Raw genomic sequence first — 11,983 nt, forward strand, 5'->3', positions numbered from 1 at the left:
TTTTTCTTTATTCAGCAATCGGCAATTGTGTCACCTTGTTTTTCTTGTTAATTAGGAAAGTGCTTGCTTAAATGTTTGTATTTTAAGTGCATATTATAGAACAGGTATAGGGCAATATCAAAATTAGCCCAAACTTTTTTATTCACAATGTTTACTGATAAACATCAAAATATGCAGGGGGTCCAATTCTTAACTTTTCTGCTCCAACAGTCTTTTAATACATATTCTGGCACTGTCGCCAATTTGGGCAATTCCACAGTATCGCGCTTTTTCTCTCATTATACTGAAGCAAAGTTCTGCCATTGCTTTTGGTATTTGTTCAACACATTCGCAGCAGTCGGTTAGCGGGAGATGATCTATAAGATTATTATGATCCGGTAATGGCTCTTCAACACCATCCTCTAGTTTAAATTTCTTCACTTTGTTTCTTTTTCTTTTCACCTTCCTTCTTTTTGTCTTTTTAGTTTTCTGTCCTATGGTCCCTTTTCTTTTCATTCGCATTCTGCGTTTGCTTTTAATTTTTCTTCTCCTTTTCATGTTGTTTTTTCTTTTTCTTCGTTTTTCTTTACTTTTTCTATTCTTTTCTGCTAATTGTCGTTTGCGATCTTGGCGAGTGGTATGAGATATACTGTTTCTATAAAGGTTATCTATAATACCATCTTTTAAAGAAAGATATTCTTCATATGTCATGTTATCATGGTCCTCTTTTGTCCTAAAGACCTTACATGGATATGATATAGACGAGAGCTCTTCTTCGGGAACATCCTCTCCCCTACTTTGTAACATCCAGTCATTAAGCCCATATCCATTATCCTGGTGATAATAAGGGCAGGCTACATCAGACTTGGTTTTTCTCAGATCCATGGCTAGTTTTGAACGGTCGTCCTTAGTTTTATATGATTTGCTGAGTGGGTGGGACATATTGCGTTGAGTGGGAAGGCTTCATCTGTAGAAAGTACTCTGTTTGAGGAGATTTCGTAATAATGGCAGTTTGTCATTTTGAGGGTATTTCAGTGAAACAAGGCTGTTTTGAACATTTGACAGATTTATGCTTAAATTCTCTGGTAAAGTTACTGAAAGATACACTTTGTGTATAAAAGCTGAAAAGTAGATAATGAAGTACTTTGTGTCAGTAGATTTCGTTAAGAATCTTTGACAGATGTATGCTTAATTCTCTCAAGAAGGTTACCGAAAGATACACTTTTGTATTTAAAAGCTGAAAAAGTAGATAATGAAGTACTCTGTTTCAGTAGATTTGGTTAAGAATCTGACTCTTAACGGCAGTTTGTGATTTTGAGGGTATTTCAGTGAAACAAGGCTGTTTTGAACATTTGACAGATTTATGCTTAAATTCTCTGAGAAAGTTACCGAAAGATACACTTTTCTTTTTAAAAAAGCTGAAAAGTAGATAATGAAGTGTGCTTTGTGTGTACAGACACACAGAAAACACTGAAAAACACAACAAGAAGGACTGTAATACACATGTATCAGACACGCTCCCCTTGCTATAATGATGACAACAGTTTTTAGATGTAAAAAACACTTTTTTTATTTTTTTCACACACAAAATCAATAGTTATACTGATTGTAGCATCCCCAGGACAGTCTCCAGCTTAGAATTCCCCATATTACTGGATATATCCTGATGGAGTTTTTTCACTTCAGTCAAAATATTCACGTGTATGCTGTTTTCGACGCAAAGATGCATTATATCTACAAACAGAGCATACAATGAGAGCACATGATACACTTTTGATGTTTGTTTCATTTCTGAGATAATGTTACAGAATGTTTCGGAAAATGAAGATTGCAGGACCACTTTAAATGTTTCGTTTACAATTGTGCGGAAAAAAAATTCATTTGAACTATTTCCTGCCATCATCAGTTAACTTGCATAATTTAGAATTAAACCCTCTAAAATGTTGTCTGAATAACAAATATAATGCTGCTAATCAAACCTTTTTCTTCCTCTTTTCACTCACTGTGTCAGTCTAATATGCATATTATCTCTTCTGCTATCATATTGCGAACACTATATGTGCAATACTTGTAGCTCTTGCCAATTTATCTGCCACCTTTGCTCTTCCAAAACCATTCTATTCATGGGGAACATCCGCGTGGGAGCAACTTTGGGTCAAACTTTGTAATGTGATTAAATTGCGTTACAATATTTTAAGTGTGCCCCTCCTCCTCGGTTTAAAGAGTGTTTGGAATGATTGACAGTTGAAGTTTGTTTAGTGCGATAAACATATTTATTGCTGTGTATACAAAGGGCAATATATATTAAACTTTGGCGATTAGACTCCATCGTGCTGTGATAGATTTAGGGGGACGAGAATCCGACTAGGAAAGGTGAAAGTCTTCATGAAAGACCCTGCACTTCATGAAAGAACTTGCACTGAGCTTCATCGAGTGAAAGCAAACCCAAGATTAACATTTGTAATGAGCTGTACCCACTTGGCATTTTACCTAGCTATATTTGCAGTGTCCATTTTCTTAACTTCTTCTTAGTTGTGAGAGGGGTCATTTTTAAATGACTGTCGATACATTTTGTCCCAATTGAAAGGGCTGTTGTGAAGTTTTTTACCTCTTTGTGATGTTGAGTTGTCTATGTGTGGATCTCCTGCAGAAATACGATACGATAATACGATAATACTTTAATGGTCAGATCAAATTTGACTTGCATCACAGCAGCTCCATGTTTAACATCAATATAGACAAATATCAAGACACAATCACTCTGAGGAGTTAAAATGTGATGAGATGTAGATAACATCCATTGGGTGATATTTATTTGTGTATCCCACATAAGCTTTATATATATATATAATGTACATCATCATATACTGTACCAATCTTCTCTAAAGTATAGTAATGCTGTAGATACCCTTGATGAAAACATGAGCGATTTTATATGTTAAATGGTTACATTTCAATTGTATTATGTCGATGTTGGAAAATGTAAAGTCTGTATTCGTAGAGTTTGTCTTATTTGCTTTAAAATGACAAATTAACTTATTTTTTGTTATTACATGAGTGTATTTTGTATTCTCTTTTGTTTGGTTGGAGCACAGGGTGATTATTCAAATTTTATTTTGAACTACAATGTTGGTTAAACGATTACGATACCAAAGATTTCAGAAAATAAAATGATTATTGTGCTGCATTCAACCTGTCACACATCATCATCACATTTACCTGCAGTTGTGTTTTCGTCCTAGCAGGAGGGATTGTAAACCTGATGCCGCTTCTCTACTCACGAATCTCTCACAACAGAACTCAGATAAATCTCCTTTTCCTCTTAGTGTAGTAAATACACACTTTGAATTCATTGCTTGCTATTTCATTTAAACATGAGTTCTTAGCAGCAGTTTGGTCCGCATGCTGGTTGGTTCCGTCTCAGCCGCCGGCTGCTCAGAGTTTGGTTTGGATCAGCTGGTTAGGACTCTGCTCTCTCTTATTCACATGCTCCAGTTTTGATTTGACAGGCCTAATATCTCTGAATAATGCATTTGAAAGCATAGATTTATTTATACTTATCATTTTGTATCTGATAATCTTAATAAAAACAGGAACAACGTATCTATTGTTGTCAAATGTTTTTAAAATTCATGTTTTTTTGTGTTAGATAAAGACATTCTAGAATGTTTTAGGGAAAAGTTAAGAATTGGACCCCCTGCATATTTTGATGTTTATCAGTAAACATTGTGAATAAAAAAGTTTGGGCTAATTTTGATATTGCCCTATACCTGTTCTATAATATGCACTTAAAATACATACATTTAAGCAAGCACTTTCCTAATTAACAAGAAAAACAAGGTGACACAATTGCCGATTGCTGAATAAAGAAAAAATAAATGGATAAGGGCAGGGAACACTAACACTATCTCATAGATAGTGTTCTAAATCTGCTTACCTTCCCTGCACTTTTGTGTATAAAAGCTGAAAAAAGTAGATAATGAAGTACTTTGTTTTTAGTAGATGTCGTTAACCCCCTGAGGCAGTCCAAAAACTAAGAATCTGTCTCTTAACCACCATCCCCCGAGAGCCATAACATATTTCAACTCCCTACAGCAGCTGGGGTGTGAACTCCCGTACAGAATGTCAGTCACTGTGTAACACTTTTTTAGTTTTGGTCGATGTGAGTGCTCGTATATCTTGAAATCGTTTTAAAAATGTTGCCAGTTTTTGAATGATTTTAATAGTTTGTTTTACTTTGCATATTTCTGCAGGTCTCCCTTGAAAAAGAGATCTATGATCTCAATGGGACCAATCTGGTTAAATAAAGGTTTTATATTGACTGGCTAATGTGCCATTTTATTTGTGTTTTACAGCTGTATTTGTCTGCCTTTCATGTCTGTGTTTTATATGTTGTAACTTTGTACATGCTGCCCTTCTTGGCCAGGTCACTCTTGGAAAAGAGATTTTAATCTCAATGAGGTTTTTTTTTACCTGTTAAATAAAGAATATATATATATATATATATATATATATATATATACATATATTAGTGACACTCTGCAGATTTGTGTGTAATTCACATGGAGGTTGAGGCATATCCAGCAACCCCGTGATATCAATGTCAGCCATAGCGCTGTCCAGATCTGGTGTCCAAAATGTTGGTGAGGATGGCGGTCCTGTAGGCGTTTGATCCAGGCTGCATATCGTGGGGAGAGACTTGGTTTTTCTCAGATCCATGGTTGCTGCTCTCTAAAAATGTCCTTGCGAGGTCCTTACTTTTTAAATGATCTGCTGAGGTGGGTGGGACTTGTTATGTTGACTGGGGGGCGGAGTCCTCTGCAAACGTGAGGGTCTTTTTCACCAGTATAATGTCCATCGATGTCTGACTCTGTTTAAAAAGTTCTTTAAGCTTTGTAGCTTTTCCTTCAATCATTTCCAGCCATGCAGTCAGAGGCACCCTCAAGGACGTTTGAAATACCCCGCAGGTAGAATTAAAATACTCCAAAACAAAATCATCAGAGGGGTCCTTACCCAACGACCACCAAACGGCTTGAGCGGTAATACCAACGCCCAGAGGGTCCGCTTTAGTTTCCCAGACGGTGCCTGTCAGGACTCTTCTCCCTTCTGGCTGTGTGGGAATATCTCTTCTTCCTTCACATTGAGGGGTAACGTTGAGGGGTAACGATGCAAACTCTTCTTTAATCTCGCATGCTGTTTGTGTTTCTTTGCTTTTCTTTGCAAATATCTTGTACACCTCTGGTTCCACGATGGTTTCCTGATGCACTACTTCTTCCGATACAATGGTTGCGTGTAGATCTCGGGAAGACACCAGAGTTAACACAGCCCAATCTGTTGAGGTCAGTGTCGCTTTAACACTACGAGGTCCATACGTTTCTCCATTCTTCAGATTGTAGAAATGTAGTTCATTAGCCATATAGTTGAATATATAACCCCAAACATCGCCATTTTTTAGAGTCCATTCTTCGTGAAGTTCTTCGGCTGTAGGCGTCTGAACCCGGCATACAAACTGCATTCGTTTCTTGATTGGAGCACCCAACGGATGGCTGTAAGTTGTCACCGGTGTCTCGCTGATTAAATTCATATCAAAACGTCTCTTGGCCATTTTCTCTCGACTTGAAAAATGAGTGACGCTGGCTTTTTATCTAGACAGCCCTCAAGCGAGAGGGGTGAGGGGCGGGGAAAGTGTGTGTGTGTGTGTGTGTGTGTGTGTGTGTGTGTGTGTGTGTTCCCCCTCCTTCACCATATGTTTTCTCCCCTCATGTCCTGTCATGTCCTGTTTGCAAAAACAGAGAGGTTTAAATATATGTTTTTTTTTAAGATGCTTTACTTTTGATTAATTTCATGTTATTTGCAAGTATTTGTAAGTTACATTCGATACTGTATACAGGATTAACCACACAGGAAGTGGTTAGGAGGCGGGATATATATATCCTAGACATATTAATTGATTGAAAACAACGGCATTTTATTTTTCTCATTTTTTAAATTTAAATTTATTTTTTATTTTATTTTGTAAACCGGAAGCGGGGGCGGGACATCCGCCGGAAGCGGGGGCGGGACATCCGGTCGAACGAGGCGGGACTTCCGGTCGAACGAGGCGGGACTTCCGGTTTTCAAAATAAAAAGGCGGGACTTCCGGTCAAATAAGGCGGGACTTCCGGTCAAAAAGGGGCGGGGCGACCTGTCACTTTTTCTGCATACTAATGAGATTGATATGGCATTTGTACTACTACTTATTGGTATATTACTTTCACCAGAGGGTGGTAGAGGAGCATGTTTGAGGTGCCTCTTGCTCTTCCTTTCAGCTCTCATTTCCCCCTGTGCATAAAGTAGTCAAACTCTTGTAACTATTCTGGTGATTGGTGATTTGGAATTTACATTTCCTTCTACTTTCTGGTGTTATAATTTATGTATATCCAATTTTGTGTGAATTGCTATGGTGTGATTACATTTAGGATATGTTTTCTGGATGCAGTCATGAGCAATTAATTTCATGCACTCATGAGTCATTACACAATTAAACATTATAAAGCAGGACTGCTCATCAATATGGTTAAAAAAAGTCATATCACTAAATAAGAATGATTGGTGTATCCCATGGAATGCATTTATTGTACTGTTTTAAGTCAGGTAGTTGCTTTGAATATTCTCCTCCTCTTTAATGTATAATCTCAGTGTATGATTTCATCAGACACAAGAACAGTTGCCTTAGCAGCATGTGCATTTTCATTTGATGGAATAAATTAAACTGGTACCTGCCACCAATTGTTTAAATACAGTAGCTGCATATTCTCTTCCTATATTGTATGTAGACATTTTGAATGTGTTCATAATACAACATTTGCTCAATAAACCATAGCAATAACATAATAATAAATTCCACTATGAAACAAAACGAACCAGATGGGCACAGACCAAGGCCAGGTCACTGAATGGGTTCTCCCTTGGCCCATGCTTCACACTTGGCCCATGCTTCACTCTTCCTCCAAGTTTCTTTTTATCCTGCTGCAACAAATATATAACCAAAAACAAACAGAAAACATAATGTCCTTGGTGGAGATAACGCAAGCTATATTGCCATAAAAAAGTGTATTAGTGTTACTTACTTGCTGGTTGCAGGAAATAGGTCATGGCCTATTTACACCGCTCTGTTGCTCTTCATTATTACCGTCCTTTACGCTGTGGAGTTAGAGGTTCAGTGTGAATCTGAACTGTGTTCCCATGGTCAATACAATCAGTGTCTGTGCCTATGACTCTCTTGACCCCACGTAAAGTGTAATATTGGTGGAGTCTTATGGGGTCAGAGGTCAAGGTTACTACTCTCTTTCCTCTGTGAACACACTGTAATCCTTGTAGTCAACATGACCAGCTGTTAGTGGCATTGTTCAACAGCGCTCAGTGTCTTTCCCATCCTTTCGAACAGTCTTTAAAAAGCAATGGGCATTTTGCCAATGTACTTTCCGCATCCTTAGTAAAAATCCCACCTAGCTCTCACGCACACTAACAGCGCGTGCACACGTAAACACAAACATACAAACTCACCTCTGGGGGGTGCCCAAAAGTTTCCGGTCCGGAAGGCCGGACACAGAAACTCAGGAAACAATTGGGTGTCGGAGAGTTTCAGTGCCATTGCTTATTGAGCTGTTGTTGCGCGGGTTGTTTAAAGTCCACAGAAACAGCTCTCCATCTGGTTCCCCCTCTTCCTTTGTTGACAAGGAAGTGGGCTGGCATCATTTTGTCCCACGATAGAAATGTTGTGATTTACCAGACACGGTGAGAGTCACCCTTATAAGACCTTGCGCACTTTGAGGGTTGTGTTGTGCCACTTGTGTAGCTATTTCAAGAAACAATTGAGGTATGTGACGTCATACGTCAATGAATTAAATAAAGATAAGTAATTATTTATTGACATGTAAGACACAATACAACCCATATAAAAGTGATTTATTTTAGACTTTATAGCAGAATGACAGCTGAAGTAAAATGTCCAATTTCTTATTTCCATGGCCATCAATATTTCAGTAGGGCCTGGCTCATTTCGTGACATCTGCAGGCAGTGGCAAGTACTTCCGGCATCTGTCACAGAGGCCATTACTCCGTGGCATCTGTGGCCAGGGGCGCCACCAGGGATTTTGGGCCCCATGAAAATATATCACATTGGGCCCCACCACCAGGCCCAGGCCACTTTGTTTATAAATTACCTCGAGGGCCTTACCAAATGGTCTAGCAGTCCGTATACGGCCCGGGGGCCGGAGGTTCCCCACCCCTGCTTTAATATAATAACATTAGTATTAATATCATAACCAAAATGTCTGTGATTAACATTTTGTTTACAGACTGATCACTCAATGCTTCAAACTGTCCATCATCCTAAATAGACTAAAAGCAGTTTTTTGTTTTATATAGATCATTGGCTATGTGGGAAAATACTGTGTTTGAAATGTATAATTTAAATTAGATGTTAGCTTTTTGTTATATATATATATATATATATATATATATATATATATTGTATTCCAGTCTCCCTTCAGATATGTTAAGTGTCATGTCATTCAACACAATGCTGCTCACTTCCTTCAGTTGGGAGATAAGCTGGTTCAGGTTCAGCCTTATGGGGGGACAGGGCTGCTGAGCCTAAAGATGGATCTGTTGGTCCTGGCACCAGGGGGAGGGACAACTGATTTAGTATGAATAGCTGCTAAAAATGTGCCTGCATTTATTAAAGGTAGGTAAGTAAGAATGGAGGAACCAGCTCGAGTGCGCTAGAATTTGAAAGTACACAACCGAAAAAAATCTGCCCCTTCCTTCAGAGTTCCTTACAGAGCCCCTCCTCCAACACACACAAACGCGCACATAACCAATGAGGGCACGAGATAAGTGTGTGCACAGATGGATGGCTGACAGGCAGGTAGGCCATCCAGTTATGGTAAGTTTGAGAAACCGGCTCGAGATCGCAAGAATTTGAAAATACACAACCGTTGAAAATCTGCCACTTCCTTATAGAGCCTGCCTCCTCCAACACACATGAACGCGCAAATGACCAATGAGGGCACGAGATAAGTTTGTGCCCCGATGGGAGGCTGACAGGCAGGTAGGCTATATTTATGATGAAATATTGGCGAGTGATGGTTGCAACGCCCTTGGCAATTGTCGCTTATTGAGGGGAGTTTCCACTGCTTGCTACGATAAACCAGGTGTATTATGACTAGTAAAGACAAATAATTAACAAATAAATATCTGTATTGACACAGCAACGTGTACACTGGTGTTATTAGACTTGGCTACAGACTTAGGGCAGCTGTAACTGATTGCAGTTGCCACTGCTAGTGAGATGCTAAGGTTTACTTTATAAATTAGGCAAAGGACAGTTATATATTTTTAATCTATTGAAAATTAAACAAAAATAATAATAATTAATAACGAGACACACATTTGCTAACATTTACAGTCAATTGAATAAACATTTAATTATCACTTTGTCTGCAGAGGAATGGAGATGTCTAGACTTACATTAAATAACAGCCTTCACTGGTGTTTTCTCAGTGAATACTATAATAAAATCAGCTGTGTGCGGGCAGGCATCGATCTATGGCGATTATCTCAGAATAGCACCATTAAGCGTCCGGATTCATCAGTTCCCCCGTACATTTTTTACTGTGAAATGGAAAGATATTGTTTGCTTTGGCCCTTGGTCGCTGGCCATGTTATGCCATTTCACATATCTGTGTAACATTTCAGCAGCACATCACACCGAGGGTTCATTTTCCGCTCTGTTTTTTACATCTGGTGAAAAAATCAAAGTCCTTTTCTTTGAATTCTTAAATGTAAACTGTGTTGATTTATCCCTCTCTTTTATATGAACAGTGGTCAGTTATCCGGTTTGCTTGCAAAAGACTATTATATACAAAACGGCATACCATAAAACTAAATCAAAGTTTTGTGGTATGCAGTTCTGTATAGTTAACTTTCTGAATTGCTTTAAGACAGATAAGACGCTAACATAGATCCAAAGATCAAACAGTCATGTGCTCTAACTCTTTTTATGACAAATACAATCTGTTCTCTGAACCATGCAATAAAAGTAAAGTGTTAAATAGCAATATTATGTCTCTACTAACTCTAGCTGTAGTCTCCAGATCCTATCGGGTAGAAGTGGACAGACTGAAAGGAGGCATATTGTGATGAGTAAACATCTCCTGATATCTTGTCCTGATCTAATCTCACTGTTAAAATCCCCCAACTATCCGAAATTATCACTGCTGATGTGCTTCAATTGTATGAAGTTGAAGTGCTGTGAAGCCGAAGACACGAGATCCTCTGATCCCACTTCACCTGAGGCATTCGCAATCCTAAAACCAGTGTATACTGTAGCTCCTTTTTATGAGTTCACTTACAGACAACACTGGCGATGAATCCTCCCTTTGAGTGCCATCACAGAGAGTGACTGAGAATAGTCAAAGACCAAATTCCAACTTTCACTGCATGTCGCAAATTGCAATTGGTGATGTCTGTTTGATGAGACTAGCCTTTCATGCCCCTTTGTACACTCAAACTGTGACTTTGTTCATCTCTAGGACGTCCTGTTAGCCGTGAAGCAGATCCTCACAGAACATTCATAATGTAACATTTGAAACTCACAGTGAAGATTTTGTTGAAGTTATCTAATTTCAGTGATGCTTGTGTATATATTTTTCTACACTTTTGTTGTTTTTAAAGCTTCAAAATAATATTCATCTTATAATTATCAAATAAAGTTGCATTAGTATCGAGTCCGACCAACAATGTGTGTATTTGTTCTGTCTTGAGCTTTTATAAATCTTTCATTCTGATTGAAAGCACATGACTTACAAGAACACTAACTTAGTTGCCATGTTCAAACTCTTTTTTTTTGTCACTGGTTAGAAATGGGGTTTTGTTATCTCAAGATCTAATAATGTAACATTCAAATCCGAACCCACATAGTCGGGAGGAGGCAACGTTTTTGAATGTTAAACTTTAAATGTTAAAGGCCAAACTTTTAACATTGAGTGCTGCTTTTTTAGTTGTAAATATTGAAACTAAGCAACTACCAAGTTTTAAAAGTGAGGCCCATCAAACCTGAAATCGTTCTAATATCCATCAGGGGGCATCTCCACTTGTTGTCAGTTTGTAAAGAAGTCTAAGAGAAAATGACTTCTCAAATAATGTAATACCTTATCATTTACCTAATGACTTTATGGCCTCGATCACCAGTGTCACATGTTTTTCAAAGCAGATTTATTTTCATTTCGGAAATGATGGTCCTATTATGATGGTTAGCGAAAGCAAGCACAGTTAGCCGTTAGCAAGATGTTTTTGCGGGATCTTAATTTTCTCATAACCTCAATGCACTGGCATCTGAGAATGTTGGATATGTAAATAATATATAATTTAAAAAAAAAAGGAAATTAAAGTTGAATCTAAATTGTAACCATCTTCAGCATTCAGTTGTACTTTTGTCCACTTGGGGGGAGCAGAAACAAGTTGTGAACGCAACACTGACACATAATCACTTTTCAAGTTGATATGCCAAGGTTGTTAGCAAACATTGATTTGTTCAACATGCAGCATTGACTTTGTTTGGAGTCATGTACCGTATGTGTCCACTCACTAACTTACTAATGTAATTCCTACCTTCACTCTCTTTTAGCTCGGTTTTGGGTCTCCCCCAGCTATTTGGCGAAATATCTGGGTCTAGCTGCATCTGTCTTAATCATTTCTGGTCATCTATTACTATTTTCTGAAATAAAAGTACTAGAATTCTCCATTGACTTATTAACCTTGGAATAATTAAACAACAATGGCCTCGGTATTCATCAACTATTTGTGCATGCAGCATCACGGTTCTGAGTGAAGAACTTGAAGACACGAAAAAGGGTTGATTAATGTTGTTCCTGGAATCCCACAGTAACAGGAGACATTCTGGTTTCCACCGGCCTCAGCACATTTTCACAGTGAGCTCTGTCTTTGGTTTGGTTCACTA

At 38.2% G+C, this 11,983-nt stretch overlaps 1 long non-coding RNA gene across 1 annotated transcript; it reads left to right on the forward strand.

The window, feature by feature from the left end:
* Positions 1-8,816: 8,816 nt before the first annotated feature.
* Positions 8,817-11,722, forward strand: LOC139432901 (uncharacterized). The gene is made up of 3 exons (XR_011642488.1): positions 8,817-8,908; positions 8,986-9,073; positions 11,651-11,722. It is a non-coding gene; the product is annotated as an uncharacterized lncRNA (long non-coding RNA).
* Positions 11,723-11,983: the final 261 nt, after the last annotated feature.

Source organism: Pseudochaenichthys georgianus, chromosome 22 (genome assembly GCF_902827115.2).
Source record: "Pseudochaenichthys georgianus chromosome 22, fPseGeo1.2, whole genome shotgun sequence".
NCBI classification, from domain to species: domain Eukaryota; kingdom Metazoa; phylum Chordata; class Actinopteri; order Perciformes; family Channichthyidae; genus Pseudochaenichthys; species Pseudochaenichthys georgianus.